The 21,423-nt window shown below is 42.2% G+C and overlaps 1 long non-coding RNA gene across 1 annotated transcript in view; it reads right to left on the bottom strand.

Moving 5' to 3' along the window:
• LOC147254356 (uncharacterized) overlaps window positions 1-6,620 on the bottom strand; it is a 143,365-nt gene extending 136,745 nt beyond the window's left edge. The window contains exons 1-3 of the long non-coding RNA XR_015118036.1: window positions 6,549-6,620; window positions 6,240-6,454; window positions 6,030-6,145 (exon numbers count right to left, since the gene is read on the bottom strand). This is a non-coding gene — a long non-coding RNA (uncharacterized LOC147254356). The remainder of the gene's footprint in view (window positions 1-6,029; window positions 6,146-6,239; window positions 6,455-6,548) is intronic.
• Between the last annotated feature and the right edge of the window lie 14,803 nt (window positions 6,621-21,423).

Genomic DNA, 21,423 nt, shown 5'->3' with positions numbered 1-21,423 from the left:
ACTCATGGGTGTGTCCATCTGGCTGAATGGGGAGAAGTGGTTTGAGCTCCACCACAAATCTCCACTCACAAATATTATACTTGAAACAGATTGTGCAAGTGTCCTTTCAGAAATGATACACTAGGGTGTATCCTCATAGCACAAAGACCGATAGTTCCTGCAGGACCCCTAGGTGAGAGCTGGACGTACATGCTGACAGGGGGAGAGATGGAGGGGGGGGGGGAGCTGCACTGGACAGCGGGTGTTGTGGTAGAGGGTCTCTTCTGATCTCCCATAATCCCCCACTTAGTTTTGGACCCACTCGAAAGCTCTTGCTTGAATAAATACACACTTCTCCGACCGTCTGGCTGTTCGAGACACCTTCCCCTCCTCCTCCCGCTAACATTTTCTCCTCTCGCCCTCATCCTTCTATCCTAAGACCCCATAGAGAGCCTGTCACCAGCACTGTTTTCATTCATCCATTTTTTTAGCCTCCTCTGTTTTGCAAAATAAAAGGCTCATTGAGTCGTGCGGGAAAAATGTGTGTGTGTGCGCGCGCGCATGCATGCGTGTGTGGATGGTTGTTTTTGCTCTTGCCAGTAGAACCTTAATGACCTGAGTTCCACTCTGCCCAGCTGTCTCCACACTGCATCAGCATTTAATCTGCACAAAGGCTACAGGACCACCCCAATGGGTCACACCACACACACGCACAGACACACACACACACACACACCTCACTCGCCAGGTAATTATGAACCATGGGAGAGAACTAGAGAACAGCCCCCCCTTCTCCTCCCACCGTCTCTCCGTTTTTACTTCCCTACTTCCCGCAGTCTATTCCCAAGGTTGAGCACAGAAGCAATACGTAAGTGTGTGTGAGGGTTTTTAAAGCAAACTTTGTGAATTATGAGGAGTAGGGGAGGCTGTGCTGCAACTTAAAGAGCTGAGTTAGCAGACGGGAGACAATGCACCTCGGGGGAGAAAGCAAGAAGAGAAATGAAGGCCTGGAGATCAAATCAAGACCTCGGGAATCTCATTCGGAGAGAACAGGACGCAGCGATGTAGGGTTAGAAACAAGGGCAAAACAAGTTGTGTGCAGGTAGAAAGACATAGCACACACCTGGGTGATATTTCCTCTGATGTTAACTACGGTGTGCTGTTGTACATCCACGGCAAAAAAGGAAAAAAAAATCTCTAGCTGGTCTCAGAACTGCACTTCTTTTTTGTAGCCTCTAACAATCTGACCAGTGTTCATAAACTTGGTTTATCTACAGCAAATGTTTTGACACCCTGAAAAGGCCAAAAGCTCCCTGAGAGTGTGCAAAGTGTCTGGGCTGCTACATGTTAGACAGATTTAGAGAAATACACAAGTTCAGATGACTATCAGGACACCCCCAAAGAGACTATTAACAACTTACTAAAAAGACTATTTTGACATTCAGGGTTAAGTTATTGTTCTCTTTCTTGCCTTGAGAAAAATGAGGTTGATAAGATTCAACATGTACATTAAATATGAATAGTGGGTTAGCTCAGGGTAGCCAAGAAGGACCTTAAAGCCTTCAATTATTAGAGGTTACAGTTTGTGTTTAGCTCAAAGTCCATCATTTTCTTGCTTATTCCTGGTAAGGGTCGCGGGGGGGCTGGTGCCTATCCCAGCGTCTATGGGCGACAGGCGGGGTTCACCCTGGACAGGTCACCAGTCCATCACAGGACCAACACATTGAGACAGACAAGGGCAAAGACAACCATTCACACTCAGTCACACCTACAGTCAATTTAGAGTATCAATCAGCCTCGTCCCCTCTTGATGTCTTTGGAGGAAGCTGGAGTACCAGAGAGAACCCACACAGGAACAGGGAGAACATGGAGACTCCACACAGAAAGATCCTGTGCCCGAACCGGGACTCGAACCCGGAACCTTCTTGCTGTGAGGCTTCAGTGCTAACCACTGCACCGCCGTGCCGCCTCAAATCGAGGTGTTTGTTGATTACTGAGTTTGCGACTAGACAAAGAAGACATGGATTATACTAATCATGCTGGAGAGCTTTTACACTTGTGCTGTTCTGTTGCCGTAGCTGCTGTTAGCTATCGGTCCGTGGTAGCTCCAAGCTAAATATGTACAGCTGGCCCCCTCTGCATTCTGAAGATTCCTGCTAGGCTGACGTTTGCATTTGCTTCTGTGGAAAATGTGTGTTGCACCTTATGATAAATTTTACATGCTGCAGTGTAGCATAAATTGTTTAGTATGAATTAAAATCTGTTGCCTGGTGTCTACACACTGTAGAAATACAGGACAAGGGCCGTTTTACTTGCCCAGCAAAATTCAATAAGGTCAAAGCTGCATGTCTGGATCCTTCTGAGGACAGTTGTGGGCGGGAGGGTGTGATTTGGTGTTAAGCCCAATGGTGACATGAAGGAGAATGATTATATCCTGGAAAAGGATTCAGTTTCACCTTGTGGGTGTTTGACAATGGTCAGCCAACACAAAAACACATGATGAAATAAGGATATAGGAGAAATGTACAGCATTACCTGTAACTGTTGTAAACGTACTTGCTGTTGATGGCATGTAAATGTAGAAGTCAGAGGAACTTTTACAGGGCAAGCATTAAATCATTTAAAGGCTCCTTCTATCACTCCCTTTACTTATGCCCTTATTTTGCAATTGTCTTATCTATTCCTTGACATTTCTGGGATGTCCAAAGCTTGTGTTTATGGACAGTTTTATCAGTTTCTACTTAAGACAGAACCCAAGTTATATCAGACCTCAGTAAAACCTAAACATACGTAAGAGTAAGTGGGTCGTATAGCATCAGTCATTTCAGAAAATGCCAAGAATTACATACGTTTATCAAATTAAAAAGCAGCCATATGAATTGTGGGAGCAGAGGAGGAAAACACCGTGAAGATGTTGCAGAGGTCAATAAAACATCAGACTTGGACAAAGTGGATAACTATTTGCTTCCAAAAGAAACAATGAAATTCTGACAGCGTTAAGGGATTTAAGACCTTTAATTCTGCCCGTGACTGCTGCTACGATCCAAAACAATAAACCTGAATGCATTAAATTCAGTGACCAGTACGAATATCAGCCATTGCCTTATTTGAATAAAGCTGACGGACAAGACCAACATAACTGCTTACATAAGACAAAACGATGGAGTTGGAACACAGATGTATAACACAAGCTAATGACATGCATAAGAGACAGATAGTAATAACAGACATCAATCACATTAGCTGACATGTAGAGTAGCATTGACGCCAAGATCAGATTAGAGCCGTCTCACACAAGCTTGACCAGCAAAAACTGAAATGATGGTGTCCTACTTCAAGATGTACATTGCAACCTATGTCCACACAAAAAAGAATCAGAAGCTAGCCAAGTGGTTGTGCCGGGACCCCGCCTGATGGATTTTGTTGCTAATGTAATGCTATCGGTGTAGGGTGGAGTGGTATGAGGGAAGAGGCTATCGGCATGTGCTAGCAGGTGTTAGCTGGTTAGCTCAGAGAGTAGACTGATGATACAGCTTGGATTCCATGCTGACACTTCAGTGCGTGATATCACACGCGAACAATAGAAACCTGGGTCACCACGACACTATAGTCTTTAGTCATATATGAGCAGTTGGCACATAGACAGCTAACCTGCACTGACCCATGAATAAGGAGAGTTCTCTGTTCTGGGTGTCATGTTTGTGAGACATAAAGCTTGTTGCGTAGCTGTGTGCGCAGTAGCATGTAGCAGAGCTGTGTACGCAGTGACCAGCACATCAACCAAAATAAAAGGAGGTGGTGCTGCCTTGTGGCGCTATTTGGAATTGCAGTAAGATAGTGTGGAGCAGCTGCGTTACTCTACCTTTGCTTGGTTCAGGGGTATTTTTGTGGCACTGTCACAGAATATTTGTGTAAATGTATCATTTGTTTCAGTGAGTGTGTTTGCAGTAATTTGCTGTAAGAGAGAATGTGCCTTGCAGACGTGCAGGTAAAACAAATGACGGGTTGGAATTCACACTGCTTCTATGATGCAGGGCCCCTGGAGTTCAAGTGTCAAATGGATGAAATGACAACGTGGCTACTTTGACACATTTTTTTCGAAGAAAAAGCCGGTGACTGTTGACAGGTTTGCGCCACACAGAAACTGCGATGGAAGTATTTGTGTGCTACACAGCTTTAAATATAATTCTGAACTTGCGTGCAACTGCTGTGGTTCACATTCAGCACCAGAAACGAATCTCCATCAATCCTACACATCTGTTAACATGAGATGACTGCATGACAGGCAGCAGAATGGCTTGTTCCATAAACCCATGCATACATTCAGGGCCTGAGTAATTGGTGCTCCACAGAGAATCGATAGGTTCCATGTTGAATGGTGTGTGCGTGTGTGTGTGTGTGGGCGTGTGTGTTTGTGATTGAGTCATTATTGATATCATATGGCACCCTGCTGCTCCGATCAATAACTGTTTTTTTCTTTCTTGAAGTTGTTTTGACTGCATGGGCTATATGAATCTCATCTATACACACTGCTCTGCCTCAGTCCATTTACACACACACACACACACACACACACACACACAGTCAAAGCAGCCAACACATCTAAAAGCCAAACTTTTTCTACCTGAATTTCAATTAAAACCTTCAACAAAAACACAAAAGTATGTTTATCATGAGACCACCACATTCTTAGGCTAATACCTTGTGAGGTTGAAATGACTCATCACTTGTTATGGAACAGGTTCCCGTGTTGTAAGAAAAAAAGCCCGTTTATCCTCTCCTGAGCTACGACCTCATGACCTGCAATCTCTAATTCACTCCCGACCATACAAAGAACAGACTGTCAACCCCTTCCTCACTTCTGTCCCCCTCTCCTCCGCAGCTAATAGCGGCTGCTGGGGGCTCCTGACAACCCCGACACCCCTGAAAGCCACATCTAATCTAGTCACCTGGCTCACACACACACACACACACACACACACACACAGACGTCTCCTTGTCTTATGTTAGCGGAAACCCCTCTTACCCTGCGCTGTCACTTCCAATCACCTCTTCTTCAGTGGAGTGAAGGGAGAAGCAGACACGAAGAGAGAGATGCATTACAACCATGTGAATGATCGCAAGGTTTTGTTTGGGTTTTTTTGTACATCATCTGAGGGTATTTTTACGTTAATTGGTTTGTTCGAAGGGTATTTTTTCATGACAATATTATAATGACAGCTGGTGGAAATGTTGGCCGTACACAAAAAGAGCTGATTGACTGGGAGCAAGCCCTTTAAAATACAGTGGTACTTTTCTTATACATCTTTCTCAACTACTTTTCTAGACCTCATATATTTTACGTAGGTGTTTAAAAAAAAGAAAAGTTTCTGCATTCTGGAGTTAAAGGAATGGCGGGAGCACAAGGAAGTAGGTACTTGAAAAGTGAAGAAAGAAAATACATTTTCAGTGGGGAAAGTGCGTAAATAGATGGTTTGTGGTCTGTTTTGGGTTGAAAAGTATTCAGTTGACATTGCTTTGTTCTGTATTCCACAGATGGTGACACCAAACACAACGCATCCAAAGCAAAACAACAGAGCTCAAGCTGCAATCTCCAACTCAGGTTGAAGATATATTTGCACTGGCAGAGCAAACAGGGCCTCAAGTGCACATACAGTAGATGCAATTAAAGATAAACCCAAACACCACGACCAACCCACTCCATCACACGTAAGAAGAGATACTGCAGTCGTACAGATCCTCTTCGCACCACCACAGCCATCGTTTCTTTCAATATCGGTTCATAAAAACCGGCGAATGAGCGCTCAGCTGCTTGCAGTAATCAGCGATTAAAAAGGGAGCTCCAAGTCGGCGACCACCCCAGCTGAGCGCCTCAATCAACACAGAACACCTCACACATTTCTATGACTTCCAACCACACAAAATAACCTGACATCCAGTTGAATGTGTGAAAAAATTGAAAATATTAACAACGAAAAAAAACCGCGTAACAGCAACACACAACCCAACCTCACTGACGGCAGTGAAAACGTGAGGGGAACAAGGCCTACCTTCGATGTCTTCGAGGCCAAACCAAACGCCTGAGTTTTGTGTTGGTCCAGACCTCAGTGTCCAAAGAGCCAGAGTTTCTTTCCAAAGTCGCCGTCATTGCAAGAGTGACTCGAAGCTGTTTGGAGAAGTGTCAGAGTCGCTTAATCCCGATGCAGTCGCTCCTTGATTCATTATCCTCGATGTCATCTAGATTACCTGCAGATGCTCACCTCTGTGCCATAAAGATGCTGCTGCCCTCGTGATTGACGTCATTCCATTGTATCACTTTGGTTGAAAACACAGGCGCAAACCATCCTTGACATGCTTGCAGCGAAAAACGTCCAAATTCTGCTGCTGGTCAGCGATAGCGGCGAAATCCGCAGGTGAACCCGGTGAGAGCGGAGGGCGCCGCGGCATTCACGGCTGAATGAGTCTGACAACCGGCCTGAACGGACAGGGTAATAGAAGCTGTAGTGATTCCCCTCGTTTCTTTCATATTTTTTTTCTCGTAAATAAACATATTAACTTTATTTACTCACTCTTGCATCACCTGAAGGAAAACACTTTGTTCAACAATCAAATTAACGACGCCTGCTTCCGTTTCCGGTTCCCTCAAAATCAGAGGACAAATCAATCGCACTACGAATGTAACTACTGTTACATTTGGTTATTTTTTTCATATATTCTTTTATAACATTTAGATTTTTTAAGTATTTTTTTATTCTTAAACCAGACTGTGGATGGGCCGGTAAGTTCTCCACTTAAGAGGTAAAATACATTATTTTGGGGGAGTTTGGCTCTGCTGTCTTATCCTTAACTTCCTGTCTTTGTGTTCTTCCTCCTTCTTCTTCCTTTTTTTTCTTGCCCTCCTATTCCCCCACCTGTTTATTTTCCTGCATGGAACCTGCTTTATTTTTCCTTAAATTCCATCCACTCACCAGTGCAGGCCTGCCTCTGCCAGTGATTTTTTTTTTTTTTTTTTTGGCACTTGGCTCCACCTGCTCTCCTCAGGTAATTTGTAAGACCGCCATTGCATCCCAATTGTTTACATCGCCACTGCTTCCATGGTGCCACCCTGAAACTGTGACATATATCATGAGTCCGTAGATAGTTTATAGTTTGAAGTCGCGTTTTATCTTTCGTCATCCTTATTCATAGCTAGTCCCCATCTAAACATAACCCTCCCTTCCACGTATTTAAATACTGCTAGAATTTTTTGTTTGTTTTTTTGCTACGATCACAAAACATACTTTCATACGTACGACGTCGGCTATGAATTGGTCGCTGCACGTGTAGAAAAACAAATTAGAAACATGTTGTGTAATTGGGTATAAATGAACGGGCTCTGTTTCCAGTGCTGCACAAAGTCATGGTGCGACGGCCAAGAACCAGAGCGAGGTATGACTCAGACGGAGATGTTTCACGAGTGCTGCTTATGAGAGCGGTCCAAGTCTATTTCTGTTTCAGCAGTGTGGAGAATAAGCAGATTACTTCACAAATTGAAGAAAAAAAAAAAGTCTCCCTTCAATTTCAATGTTCCTTCCAGTTTTCAAACTCAAACCAGATCTTTCTGTCAGGAGGTTAGCGTGGGTGGTCCACTGAAGAAAATGTGTCCTCAAAGCTTTAACCATTCATCCTACGCAATTGTAGCGTGTCGCGCGGCGAAAAATATACAACGGCTTTTTGAAGAAAAGACGCACCAAAAATTTGGCACTGTTTTAAAATTTTGTTTGAAACCTTAAAATTAGTCCATGAAATATTTAGAAAGAAAAAAAAATGCAACCAATAGGGCTTCTGCAGTCTGGACTGTGTGTTGAAACTGTGCCATTTTAACAATAAACTGTTGGTCCAGTAAAAAAAAAAAAAAAATCACAAAATTTGAGGTATTGATTTGTATCAGTGACTGGCTCGTCCCTGTCATGCAAGCCGGTACAAAGAACATTCCATAATATATTAGTATTCAGCGCGCGCGTGTCTTTGTGCAACTGACAACTTTTGCTGCATTAATGTGGCATCTATCTTGTCGGAATAACAAACTTCTGACTGGGAAATTCACATGAGAGACCAATTGATAGAACAACTCAACAAATAGAAAGAAAATGATGTTACCCAAGTTGTAGCTTTGATGTCAAATATATTCAGATATATGGCAGACAAAAGCAAACTTTCCTTCAAAGTTTTTCTCAATTAATGTAGCGAATACCGTTTTATCACATTAAATGTGTAATATGTTAACTGCTGCCTGAGGAGATTGAACTATGTTAGCTATAGAAGTTATCTATGGTTCACCTGATACTTTTTATTTTCTCCTCATTGTCATGGAACATGGAAAAGGCTCCCGATTTGTTATTTTTATGCTCTGAACGTTAAAATGCAACGTATCTTTTGTAGCATTCACACATTGCAACTTAGAGCTCCAAGTTTTCGACTTTACTTGGATGCTGCAGACGCTTTCTGACATCACACAACCACACCTCAAACAACCAGCACAGCGTTTCTCTCTAAAGTAGCCGTGATGGTGTAGGCGTTGGTGTCAGAAAGGTTTTGACATAAGATAAGATAAGATAAAGTAACCCTTTATTAATTTCAAGACTGGTAAATTTACAATGTTACAGCAGTAAAAGTAGACAGTAAAGTTGGAAACATTAATACACAGTGGAAGTAAGCAGCAGAAAAGAAGAAAAAGGGGGAAAATTAAATTTACAAGTACAAATATGTGCATCTTTCACAGTGATTTCAATATATGAAGTATTCTACATTGCACATAGGTATGTAAAATATTGCACAGGGTTTGTAATTTCAAAGGTTTGTGTTCATGTGTCACACAACCCAAGGCCTCACCCTTAAAACAGGCCCTGTACTTGTTTATACTGTAACAGAATCTATTTCTTTGGTCTTTGGAAATGATCTTGATGTCTGTTGTCTCTCAGACTTACATGCAGTTCTGGCAATAATACTTGAGAGTGAAATGAGGGTAAAGGTATCTATGAGGACATGAACAGTTGGAGGTACATGAGCATCTGGCCGAAACATTAGACCCCCACTGACCCGTCACTGGCCGGAGCCAGGAGATGGATAACCTTGAACTGGACCTGAGTCAAACACACACAATCACACTCACACACACACACACACACACACACACACACACACACACACACACACACGTCTCTTGCGCGCTCCCTCTGAGGCATCATCCAGCCGAGCAACAGATCTGATGGGCTGGAAACACTTGTTGACTATCACGTATTGAATTAACACCAGCTACACGCATTATTCCAAGCAGCATCTAATAAACATAATCTGGATTATTTCTCTTGTCATCTGTAGTTGTGGCTCCCACCGGTAGCTCCAGCTATGAGCTATACAAACACGACGCTGAAGAACCATCCATCACCTCCTGCCCTAGACCCCCAGAGCTAGGAGCACACTTTCCTGTAGTTATGATTGGAACGATGTGAAGTAATCCTGCTGAGAGGCGAGAATGTGGAGTTGAATTTGAGAGGATTTGCATCCCGTACCATTTCAGTCTCTCAGGGAAAAGAGAAATAAAAAAAAAAAAATTGAAAAAAGATGAGAAAGAGGAAAAGTGAGATGGGTGTGAAAAACAACGTGGTCAGCTTATTAGTCTGATTTATGAATGCTTCCTTTACCGTAGTCATTTTACTAATGACGTTGCTTCGAGGACCATGTTTTTCCATTTTCATGTGTGTCCCAGCGCACCATCGCGGGCCCTTATCAACATGAGAGCATTCTACTCACCGCTAATGATTTTACACTTCATTTAATCACAGCAATTTAGCTCTTCATCCATCAGAGCCGCCCTGACTGACAGTGATGAAGTATGACACGTCTGTCACTGCGGCTGCCAGGACCACAATCTGGTCCGAGTTGATAGATCTATCTAGCTGTGGGCCGTATGGAGGGGATATGTTGATTTCACACCGGGCCTGTCAAAGCAGCGCAGCCTTAGGGGCAAAGCAGGTATTTGCATTGGCATCTTGGCCCCCGGCACCAACCCCAGCCGACCCTATAGGCTCCTGTCAGACAGAGACAACGCCAGAACCAACAGAGAGATTTATCATCTAATAATGTAAGACAGTTGTGCTCTTTATGCTGGAAAAATATTGAATGCAACAGGGAATTGGTTTCTTGTACGCCATTCGCTGATGATGCTGCGGTGCTAGCAAGGTCCGAGACACTGGCGATCCATTACATTACATTCAGATCTATTTTATTAACAGCGTATGCACTTCTAATTATGTTGTATGTGATGTACAGTGCAGATTAATTCTAGACTCGGTATTATTTGAATTAATCTCATAATTTGGTCTCCGCATTTATCACCGGGGAGCAACAGCAAGCACATGTCTGACACTGGATTATCGAACAGCTGCTCAAATAATACATTCTTCATAGGTTCTTCTCGCTATTAGACTGACAAATGTAAAGGGAGCAGCAATTCCAGTGATTGATGGCACGATTCAGTCTTTAACCTGTCTTTCCAGTGAAATGATTTTATCATTTCTCTGTGGAATAAATGCTATTGCTGAGAAAGTATTTTTTCCCCACTGGTAACCATGAAAGTTTAAAATGTGCGTTTAATGTAAAGTATGTTTAATCAAAGACAGTATTCCGTAGTTATTCCCTGCTATTACTTGAGCATCATGATAAGTTTTACATGTGTGACTTTAAGTTACATAATTTTAAATAATTGGATGAATCACATGGAATTTCATGTTCCCATCAAGATGAATGACCCAACCCTGTTTATTATTTAACTCTTCCTCTTCCACTACTGACAGGTTGAAACATGCTCAACCATGACAACTACTTAATATCTGCATACTATAAAGGTCAGTGTTGTCACCATCCCAGCTCAGGACGCAACAAACACAGCCAAGATGGAAAGGTTGTGGTGAAATTAATAATTTTTAAATGAGTAACGTGATAAGTTCACGTTACACAACCGAATTCAGGGTAAAAGATGTCGCTCAACTCAAACAACCAAATACAACAAAAACTCATCTAAAAGTATCTAAATTATGTAATAAAACATTGTATAAAAATCTGTTGTGTTGCCTTGATCCTCTGAGCTGGACTCAAAAAAACACCCCCCAAAAAAAGCAAACAAAACAAAACACGAAGGTTCATCATCAAAACAGAGAGTTACTTAAATGTAGCGGTGCGTGTCTAGAAGAGTTACTCACATCTTCTAGCCTGCGACTGTAACCAGCCATCCTCAGGCTGATGACATCTGGGGCGGAGTCAAGTTGCGATTGGGTGGTGTGTGGCCCAATCGGCTTTCGGAGACGGCACACTCCATTTTGCATAATAAACGGAATATAAATATGAGATTAAGATTGCCAAGAGCCAGGACCGAGTGGCTAGTGCTTCCAAGTGGTTTTAAGTGACAGTTAAATATCATATAATATATAAATATAGTAGATAACATAAATCATAGTAAAAAGAAAATGAGGACAAATATTTGGCTTTGTGATGCGCTACATCCTGTTTGGTGCTCGGTTTTATTTCTGAGATAACACATTGGGGGTCGAGACAATACTACCCATACATCTCTGTTTCCTGCTTTAGTAATGTTTTACTTTGCTGTTAATGTGGGTTGTTTTTTTTCTAAATGTCTTGATCCTAATATTTATCCTTTGCCGGCTGCCATTTCTATATTCATTTCTAGTTCATTCTAGTGAGGCTACAACGACGGTGTGGCAGGGTAGCACAAACTTCTGCTTCATGTTAACTTGAGCTGCATCCAGTTGAGGTCTTACTCAGACGTAAAAGAACAGAATGTCATCACGGGTCAGTTACTGTAGATTACGTTGGGACAGAAAAAGGGCATCAGCATCAAATCAAACAAAACCGGAGGACACACTAAAATAGCATGCGCTTGTTGGCTAGCTAGCTGCTTTTGAATTTTATGTATGTGAAAGTACAAAATGATTTTGAAATGTAGGAATACAAAAAATATGTATTGAGTATGCCCCCCTGGATAAAATACACATTATATACAGTACATTACCCTCAAGAGAAACGTTCACCTCTACATAGGCTTGGAACACAGCGTAGATTCCTGCAAAGCAAGGAAAGGCTGCACTTGTCGCATGTTAGTTTGTTTTAGCCTCAACTGGGCAAATGCTGGACCGACAACAAACAGAGAGAGGAGTTGGCAAGCAAATCAGAGATTATGCAGCTCCTGTTGGAAATGAATATATCTCCAAGTGTTTTTGACGGATTACCAGACTCAATTACTGAATACTATACGTCTTTGTCTTTGAGAATTCCCATAATGGGTTATGATTTGCCAGACTAAATGATTTTGCTAACAGCTTGAGACTCCTGGGTAGCTTACATAGCAGTACCCAACGTGGAGAGGAACCTAACCTTTCAATGTTACACCTCAGCCTGAACTGGGGAATACTCAGCAGTATTTAACCACTCCAATCAGTATAACAGATGGATGGGGAAAGCCATGTGGTCCACCTGGGGCCCTGACTGTGTTGCAGATCTTTAACATGAGTGAAATGTATTTCCATGTCTGGGGCCGTTACCAATAACCACACTATAACTCTGAGCCACAAAAGCAGTAAGAACCATTAGAGGCATTACAGGATATGTGTTTAACAGTGTTCTGCAGACTGAACAGCAGCAGCTATTGTGGACAGGCTATCCATCCTGTGTTTGCAGAGGCTGTTTTAGTGTAATAAGACTGGGTCCCCCCCCCTATCCACCCCCCCGCAGTCGGTTCCCACTGTGAGCATCCGTGGCTAAAGAAGGACAGCTGCCAAACCTTCTCATCCAGCGGCTGCTCGGGTACCTCAGGCCACGCATGACAGAGTTGGTCAGAGTCAAAGGCAGATGGAGTTACCAGGCTGAGAGGCATTTTTCCGTAAAAAAATATTACAACACGTCGTTTTATTTCTCTACCTCCCCCTCTCCCCTCCTCTCTCTGCCTCTTTCTCTCTTTCTCTCTCTCTCACACACACACACACACACAGCATACTGTACCTGGGAGAGACAGGGAGTGTTGGTAACTCTGTATAAGAACAGAGAGGTGGAGGGAATGATACAGCATGTGTGTGAGCATTCATCCATGCCTGCATGTGAAAAGAAGAGGGAGTTTTATGGAACTCTCTCTCTCTTCTCTCTCTCCTCTCTCTCTCTCTCTCACTCTCTCCACTGCTTCTCCTCGCTCTGGCTCCTCTGTCAGGGCAGCTGACAGATCCGACTTGGCACTTTGGACTTAGTGTTTTTCAAAGCGCAAGACAACTTAGCGGGTTGCATCACAAGAACATGACCTAGAAAAGCGTAAAGCACAGGCTTTCAAGACCCTGCCTCGTCTCACTTTGTCCATCTCTATGCCCCTCTTGCTGCCTCTCCTCCTCTTCTTCTACAGCTTAATGAGGTGAGAAAAAACGGGGTGTATTGGTTGGCCGTGCACATGTAAAGTGACATACAGCCTTGGAGTGTTTGTTATGACAGGGTAACAAGTGAGACAGGCCAGAAGCAAAGGAGAGAGAGAGAGAGAGAGAGAGAGAGAGAGAGAGGAACCAACTTACAGTACCTGCAGCACATGACAGATTTGAGTCACATGTCCGTCTGAAGTTAAGACACATTTGCACACACGTAAGAGTAATAAATATGGGATTTTACAGAGTTGGGGTTTCTCTGATGAGAAAGCCAATACTCTGGCTCCAGCTCCAGTGAGGGACTGAGATATGTGACTGAGTGTTCCAGATGGTATTCAAAGAAAAAAAGAAAAAAAAACACAAAAAATTGATCCATAAGGGGAAGAGAAATGTAAAGCCAAACATGTAGGCAGAGAAAATTAACCATAAATTGTGCTGCTAACCGCACCATAAGGATGTGTCTGGGTGCACACATCATAGGGGCCGCTAATTTTGAGTGACAAGCGGCTCAGCACATGCTCGGCAAAATGCGAGTCAGCGCTCAATATCAATTAGAGAAAATCCTAAACAGAGGCAAATGAAGACGTACACATGAGCGGTATCGACAGAAACTCTAGTTGACTCATTAGAGGCCTCTGTGGACTGTGGCTACTCAATGATCCAAAATGGCCACCATGCAGCAAGCCTCACAGGCAAAAGTCAGTTGCCTAATGAGAAGTGAAGGGTAAATAAACTCCCACTGCGGTGAAACAGGACAGACCGGCCAAACCGCTCTGCTTCTTCGTCGTGAAGAGGAGGGTGTGTTACAAATGCAATCTGTCGTCAAGTGTAATGGCTTCCTGCAGCCATATCCTGACATGCTTGTAGAAGCTCTAATGTACACCAGCGATGGTCTGATGATGGTAATGATGACTTGTCCGACGTGAAGTGACACGTGAGGACAAACAGTGTCCCCACATGTGTGTGCATATAGCCAGCGTGCCCCCTGGTGTCACTGGGAGTGATGGGGAGGATGTGAGTCAGGATGAGACTAGGCAGAGTCGCAGCAGAGGAATGTCGGGCTAAATAAACAGGGTGTCTGCCAGAGAACTGAACCGGCCCTCCCAACTCATCTACACTCCCTGAAGTCCTGAGGAGAGGAGGCCAGACTGGTCGGGTGGGGGCTGCGGATGGTTGAGAACGGCACTTAACTCTAAACTGCATTTGTCTAGTAACAGGTAACAAGACGTATACAGGGGATTGAAGGCAAATACCACAGTGTTTAGGCTGAGACGAGTCTGTGTTTTCCACAACTGATACTTGTCAGTACTTGTAGACCATCAGGAGACACTACAAGAGTTTTAGGAATAGAATAACAAGGTTCTCCGGCATGTTTCTAATATCAATGGCGAACAATTTCTGTCACCTTGAACAGCTCATCTATCTTAAGCCGCTGTCACATTAGTAATTCCAGTCTATCTTGATGTAAGTGACCTTTCTTTTCGAACAACCTCATTTGTATGTGCTTTTCATTAAGAGCTAAGTTTCATTAAGCCGTCGGCCCGATGTGATTTATGTGTTCACTTCACGGAGCGTGCATTGCTTCTTTTATGGGTAGTACTTCATACACATAAGTATATAGTTAGTTGGTTAGTTAACATTACTTATGTCTTATTAATTGTTTCTTAAGAATTAACTAATGTGTTCAAATGATAAATGGTTATTATATATATATATATATATATACATACAATATACAAAAATTCTTTCTACGCAATACTTCAGAATGTTTAACCATTTCTCATTATTTTTCATTATCAATTACTAAACACATTAATTAATCGTTAACTAACAATTGATCAGGCATAATAAATGTGAACTAACCACTAACAAACTAACCCTAATGTACTCCTAATGAAACGTTTTAGCCTCCTTTTACAGTTGATCTCTTTTTGTCTTTATTGTCAAAATAATGTTGCCCTATAAATGTGTTGCACAGCAAATTTACGTGAAAACTATGAACCGAAGGACATTTAGTGTGTTTTGGCATTCGTCAACATTTTTGTAGCTTTTAGTATATTCTACACTCGCTCCCGCCTACTCATAGTGTGCAGGAAAATAATGCCTCCACAGATTTTTTTTTTTTTTTTTTCAGACATTTTCCCCCCTCTTTTTTATTTTCAAGTGCCAGATTCATGAATCAATATTTTGACAGCTCTATTTGCTAAGCGAGAACAGATTATTCAGAAGAACCTTTAAGTGATACTTTACCCAAAGACATTATTTTCTCTCAGTCCTGCGTCGCTCCTTAGTGAAAGAACCAGCCACAAACAGTTACTTTAAAGCTAGAGGCAACTGACTGCTAACGACAGCAACAAAACAAAAGCAGAACTGCCATTTTTGCTAACAAACTCTGAAGTGAAAAATCTGGTCTATTTAACATTGTCTTCATCCAACTGTCTGATAATCCTCCAACACGTTGATTCGAACTAGAAATAGTAAACTGACTATAACTCTTCCTGTTCTGCGCGACTACATGGGTAGTAATACGTTAGTCTGACATGAATGATTTGATTGCAACCTTCATCTATCCAAGACAATCAAGGTGACACATTTTCTGAAAACGTTTACATTTATCTAAACATGCCACCAATCAATAGCCAACATTTATGACCCAGGGCTGGCCTTCCTTAGCTGACAATAGCAAATACTGACTTTGTTTAACTGAAATGTGAGTTCGACATCAAGGTGAGTAAAATGCAAGGTATTTGAATAACAGAAAAAGAGACAAGCGACAAGAGACATTCTCTCTCTCTCTCTTTCTGTCTGTACAGTATTGTCCATGAGAACTATTTCTACACTCCAATGCATCGGCACCCCAGTATATCATCTTGTGGTTTTAAGGAACGCATGAAGGAAGCCGGCAGCTGCCCAGTGAAAACATACAGTTGCACATATCAAACACACATCTCAAACACAAGGTCTGCACAATGTCTTGAGTCGGTGGCTGAAATCAACGAACGTTAGAAATGTTTTTATGAGGAAATATGTCATCTCTTAGGCATTTGAATAGAATTGCTGTATATGCGCAAATGCAGGTGTATGTGCATACATGTGATAGCATTAGAGGGGTGTGTGTGTTTGTGTGTGTGTGTGTGTGTGTGTTCACTTATGTTCAAGTTATCTTTGTGTGTTATCGTAGAGGTCTTGTGGTCACTGGGGTCTCCGCTTTCTCGCCAGTTGACTCCCACACAACTGACTTTCTGTTTTGTGTCGCTCTGCCACACGCTGACATATTTAGGAAAAGTCATGACTAATTGGCTGCTTGAAACTTTAGCTGAAAGGTTGTAACCGTTTCGGGAGTGAAACACAAGGAGGGAATTTCACCAAAACACCAGCAACAGAGAGTTGAGTATGATCCTGTCTCCTATTACAGTAATTATGTTGATGGTGTTGACTTGGGGTGCCTAAACTTTATTCTGAACCTGAATGTTGGGCTGTGGGCCAAACACACAATGTGGGGTCAAAATTCAAAGTACTGCTAACATCCCAAATTTCCTGAATAAATTATTGTTTGAAACTTATTTTTGTCGACGAACAACTTGCAGCGACATGTTCCAGTGACAATGGCGTGTTTTTGTCTCGTGAATTCAATTTCCAAGTGAAGATAACTTATTGAAACAATCAGAAATAAGAGTAACATCAGAAACTAGTGCTTCACATTCAATACATGACCAACTACACAGAAAGACTCCCTGTTGTCCGATAAAATTATAAAAAATAAATAAATAAAATGAATAATGGTAATGAGTATGTAATAATAATAATAATAATAATAATAATAATAATATTATCATTGCTATTATAAGTAGTAATAATTGTAGGAGTAGTATAAGTAGTGTTAGTAGCATTTTATATCCATCCATCCATTTTCTTCCGCTTATCCTGTTAAGTCCTATCCCAGCAGCTTTCTGGCGAGAGGCAGGGTTCACCCTGGACGGGTTACCAGTCCATTGCAGGGTCAACACATAGAGATAGACAACCATTCACACTCACAGTCACACCTACGGTCAATTTAGAGTATCAATCAGCCTCGTCCCCTCTTGATGTCTTTGGACTGTGGGAGGAAGCTGGAGTACCAGAGAGAACCCACGCAGGAACAGGGAGAACATGGAGACTCCACACAGAAAGATCCTGTGATGGAGCCGGGACTCAAATCTGGAACCTTCTTGCTGTGAGGTGACAGTGCTGACCACTGCACCACCGTGCCGCCCCATTTTATATCTTGCAGGCCAAATCTAACCCAATGGCAGGCCAATTTTGGCCCCCAGGCACTGATTTGTGCTGCCCCGGCATATAGAAAATTGCCTCCTTTAATTCTTCATTTACATTCATCTTAATTGATTCATCTTGAAAGCTGAAATGAAAAAAATGATATAATTAGATCAAAATCAATCGACAGCACCGTCATGAAGTCACCCTTCACTAGCTCGGACAGTAACGCAAGGCTGAGCACCTCATAGTTCGCTCAACTGACCAGACCGATGGCGTCTTCATGAAGGTGCAACTGATTTCAGGTCAACAATCAAGATGAGTTCATTTGGTCTGTGAGAGAAAGTGAAGTGTGGAATGCAGCTCGGGCTAAACAACAAGCCACAAACACGCATATTAAAGCCAAACAGCTCAGAGCTGCACCCGCTGTTTTTATGGTTTTATTTTTCTTAACTTAGAAGCAAGCCCAGGCGACTGGCAGAGCAGTCAGAATCGACACTCTCACTGCCAAAACAAGTGCGGACATCTGGCCAGTCCTCGCACCAGAATGGTATTCAGGGGTGTGTCTTGCCAAGAAAGCAACAGGATTCATAATAACACCCTGATTAACATATCCTGGCAATACTGCATACACAAATAAAAACTGGAAAATGAACCTCAAATTGCTTCAATTTTTTACATAACAGTTATGGGTGATTTTGTTCGAGGAAGCTTATTGCTTCTGTGCCATTTTTAGCAGCCCACACACATCCTTTATTCGCACTTCTAGCGCCGGGCCCCTCGCCACCTGTGTGTGTTTATGCAGATCAGAGTGTTCCATCTCCAGGTTGTGATTGGTCCATCCACCGCCAATCACACCTCGAGTCCGCCCCTGAATCCCTAGATGTCCATTGCTCCTCAAGCTAATTCCAGCTAGCTTGTAGCATGTTTTTAGGTCTCGATTTGGTGTGAGCTGCTAGCCTAGCCATGTACTATGATATGTATTTGTGTTTTATTGTAGTATGTGTAGCTTCACAACACTAAGGACAGGTAATAATACTTCTTGCAAGAACATTCACATCCCTAAAAAGTTTCCCTTGTATTACTTTCATTAGGTTTAGAGATTTCAGTCACTGTTGTATTTTGGTGTAAGTCTGTTATTGGTTTGTTTTTAGTTTTTGAATAAGTTTTTGTTTTTGTATTTCTTAATTAACATATTTAGGTTATCTTACATTCAATTATAAAACAGGATTTTTGAGTTGAATGACATCTTTGGGCCTTATCTCATCATTTTACTCATTAAAAACGTATAATTTTCTCTACAGCCTTTCCATCCCGGTTGATTTTCTTTCTTCCTGTCACCAAGCTGGGGTCATAACACCTTTCACTTGATCTAAAACATGAGATGAAGTAGATTTTCCCTACTGCATATGTTTTATTAATTCATAAACAGAACCATTCTTTGGAAAAGAAAAAAAAGGCTTATGAGCACATCATTAATCCACATGTAACAAATGTGACAAATTATGTGAAAATATCAAAGTGTTTTAGGAAATTCCAGCATTTTACAATATTTTACCCTGTGATTGTTTTGAATGAGCCCCAATAGTTCAAATGATGGTCAATAAAGAACACTATGATCTCTATCCTGGTTACACTAAAACATAAATAACAATATCCAATCCAATATTGACATGATATAATTAATTATGGATCTTTTATTTCTTTATTGTGAACCCCCCGGGTCACCTGAGCAACTATGACATGTGTGATGTCAGAAAGATTCTCCAAAAAAGTGGCTTTTTTTTTGTTTATCTCTCAAACACCTGAGCAGATTGTCAGGTGTCAGATGGGCTTAAGTCATATCATGTGACCTTTGTGTGACTAAGAGGTCATGTGATAGCAGGTGGGTGGGCAGGTGGGGTGTCCATGACCACTTTGATGATTTTCAAGCTGCCAACCATTTATTTTCAATGCAGACTGTAATATTCCTCCTTTACTTTGAAATTCTTCCCCCCAGATTTGAAGTACAGATTTTTAGATCAAAGGCCTCGGTCAAAAAGTCCTTGCAGAACTTGTTAAAGCACAATGAATGCAAAGCACCTACAAACGCATACACACACACACATACACACACACACACACACACCCCTAAATTAAGTCTTCACCTCCAGTTTGCCTACGACACGTCTTCATGACAGTAAACCCCAGGACGGGAGCCGAGGCGGGAATATCCTTGAAGCCCACTCTCAGCAGCCTGGAATGAGAAGATAAGTGAAAGTAAGTCTGCAAAATGTGAAATACAGGAGGAGCTGACATGTAACCTGAGCGTGTCTCTTTCAAGAGCCCCCCCACTGGATCACTGCCCCAGGGCTGCATCCAACAAGGTGAGCGGGAGAATCCTAATGAAGCTGCGATAACTCAATCAATACCCGCTCAGGTTGGGAGTGAGGAGGGAGGGTCTGCAAGCACAGAAGAAGGGGGAGGGATGAATGGGGGAGAGAAAAACAGCACAAGACAGGAGGAGAAAGTAATGGTGAGGAAGGACAGAATAATTGCAAGAGGCGAGGAGCAAGAAGAAGGAAAAGAGAGGGCGATGAACAAAGCGGGAGGGAGGAAGGAAAGATATAAGAATGCCAAGAACAAGATGAGAGACACTGAGATTAAGGGGGAGACCCGTGTGTGTAAGAGAAAGAGAGATGGTGGGAGAGATTGCAGCAGAGAGAGAGAAAGAGAGAGAGAGAGAGGAGTGTGAGTTCAAATCGAAGACACTTAAAAAAAGCCCATTGATTGTGGTCGCGGCTGGCTGGTCCCTCCTTTGGTTAGTCATCTACTTCTCCTGTTTGCTGAGATCAAGCCTTTCTCACCCTCCTCTTTTATCTCTCCATCAGAAATGACTGGACCAACTAGACCTGCAACTTTCTATGAAGAAGAGGGCGAACTTATAATTACTAGTCACAACTTTGGAGAGGTAATAGAGCTTTTTTGGGGGGGGGGGGGGGGGGGGTTGGCATCCCGCTGTATGCCTCAACGCAATCCAGAAAAGTCAGCGGTGGTGAAATGCTGTTCAAAAAAGACTCTTAGTCACATCACAGTTGTATTGTTTACATTTGTACTGTACACCTCAACAAGTGTAAGTCTGTTCATTCAGGAACCGTGTACATTTTATGGAACATAAAATGAGAGAGGAAGCACCGCACCAGAATGTAGCTCAACAGCTAATTACCATCTAAAAGCCGAGTACTGGAGTTTTTGCAGAATTTGGAACACAAACAGCAGTGAACGACATGGATTCCACAGAGTGCGTGTAGCCTTTTGAAGCTGCCTGTTACAAATTCGTCTCAAAGCTCAAATTTTCTGCATTTTTATTAGCAAGAAAACACTCAAAATACACCAGTCGTGACATAATTTCAGCTCATTTTCAGGAAAGCAACTCTGACATAGAAGGTAGGGATGTAATGTTGGTGGGTGCCCACACTCGTTAGCGACGTGTTACAATAACCGCACATGAATAAGCCTTCGTCACATGTTTATGTTATGTTAGTGCATGTTTGTGTGTGTTAATTAGAGCAGAATTAATATTACTTTAATATATTCATCAATGCACTTTTTGACTCTTATTGTAACGCAGTCTTTGTTGTAACTTGTAAAACGACCAATGACAGTTTGTAACTCAGTCACTAATTAAGCATTACCTGACGCTTACTCATGTACCCTGATCATAAACTGTTACACAGTCATTTGCCTGACTCTGTTCTGT

The sequence above is a fragment of the Aulostomus chinensis genome, chromosome 10 (genome assembly GCF_037954235.1).
Source record: "Aulostomus chinensis isolate RoL2024-O1b breed Wild chromosome 10, RoL_Achi_v1.0, whole genome shotgun sequence".
NCBI classification, from domain to species: Eukaryota; Metazoa; Chordata; class Actinopteri; order Syngnathiformes; family Aulostomidae; genus Aulostomus; species Aulostomus chinensis.
This window is presented reverse-complemented; position numbering and strand designations above follow the sequence as displayed.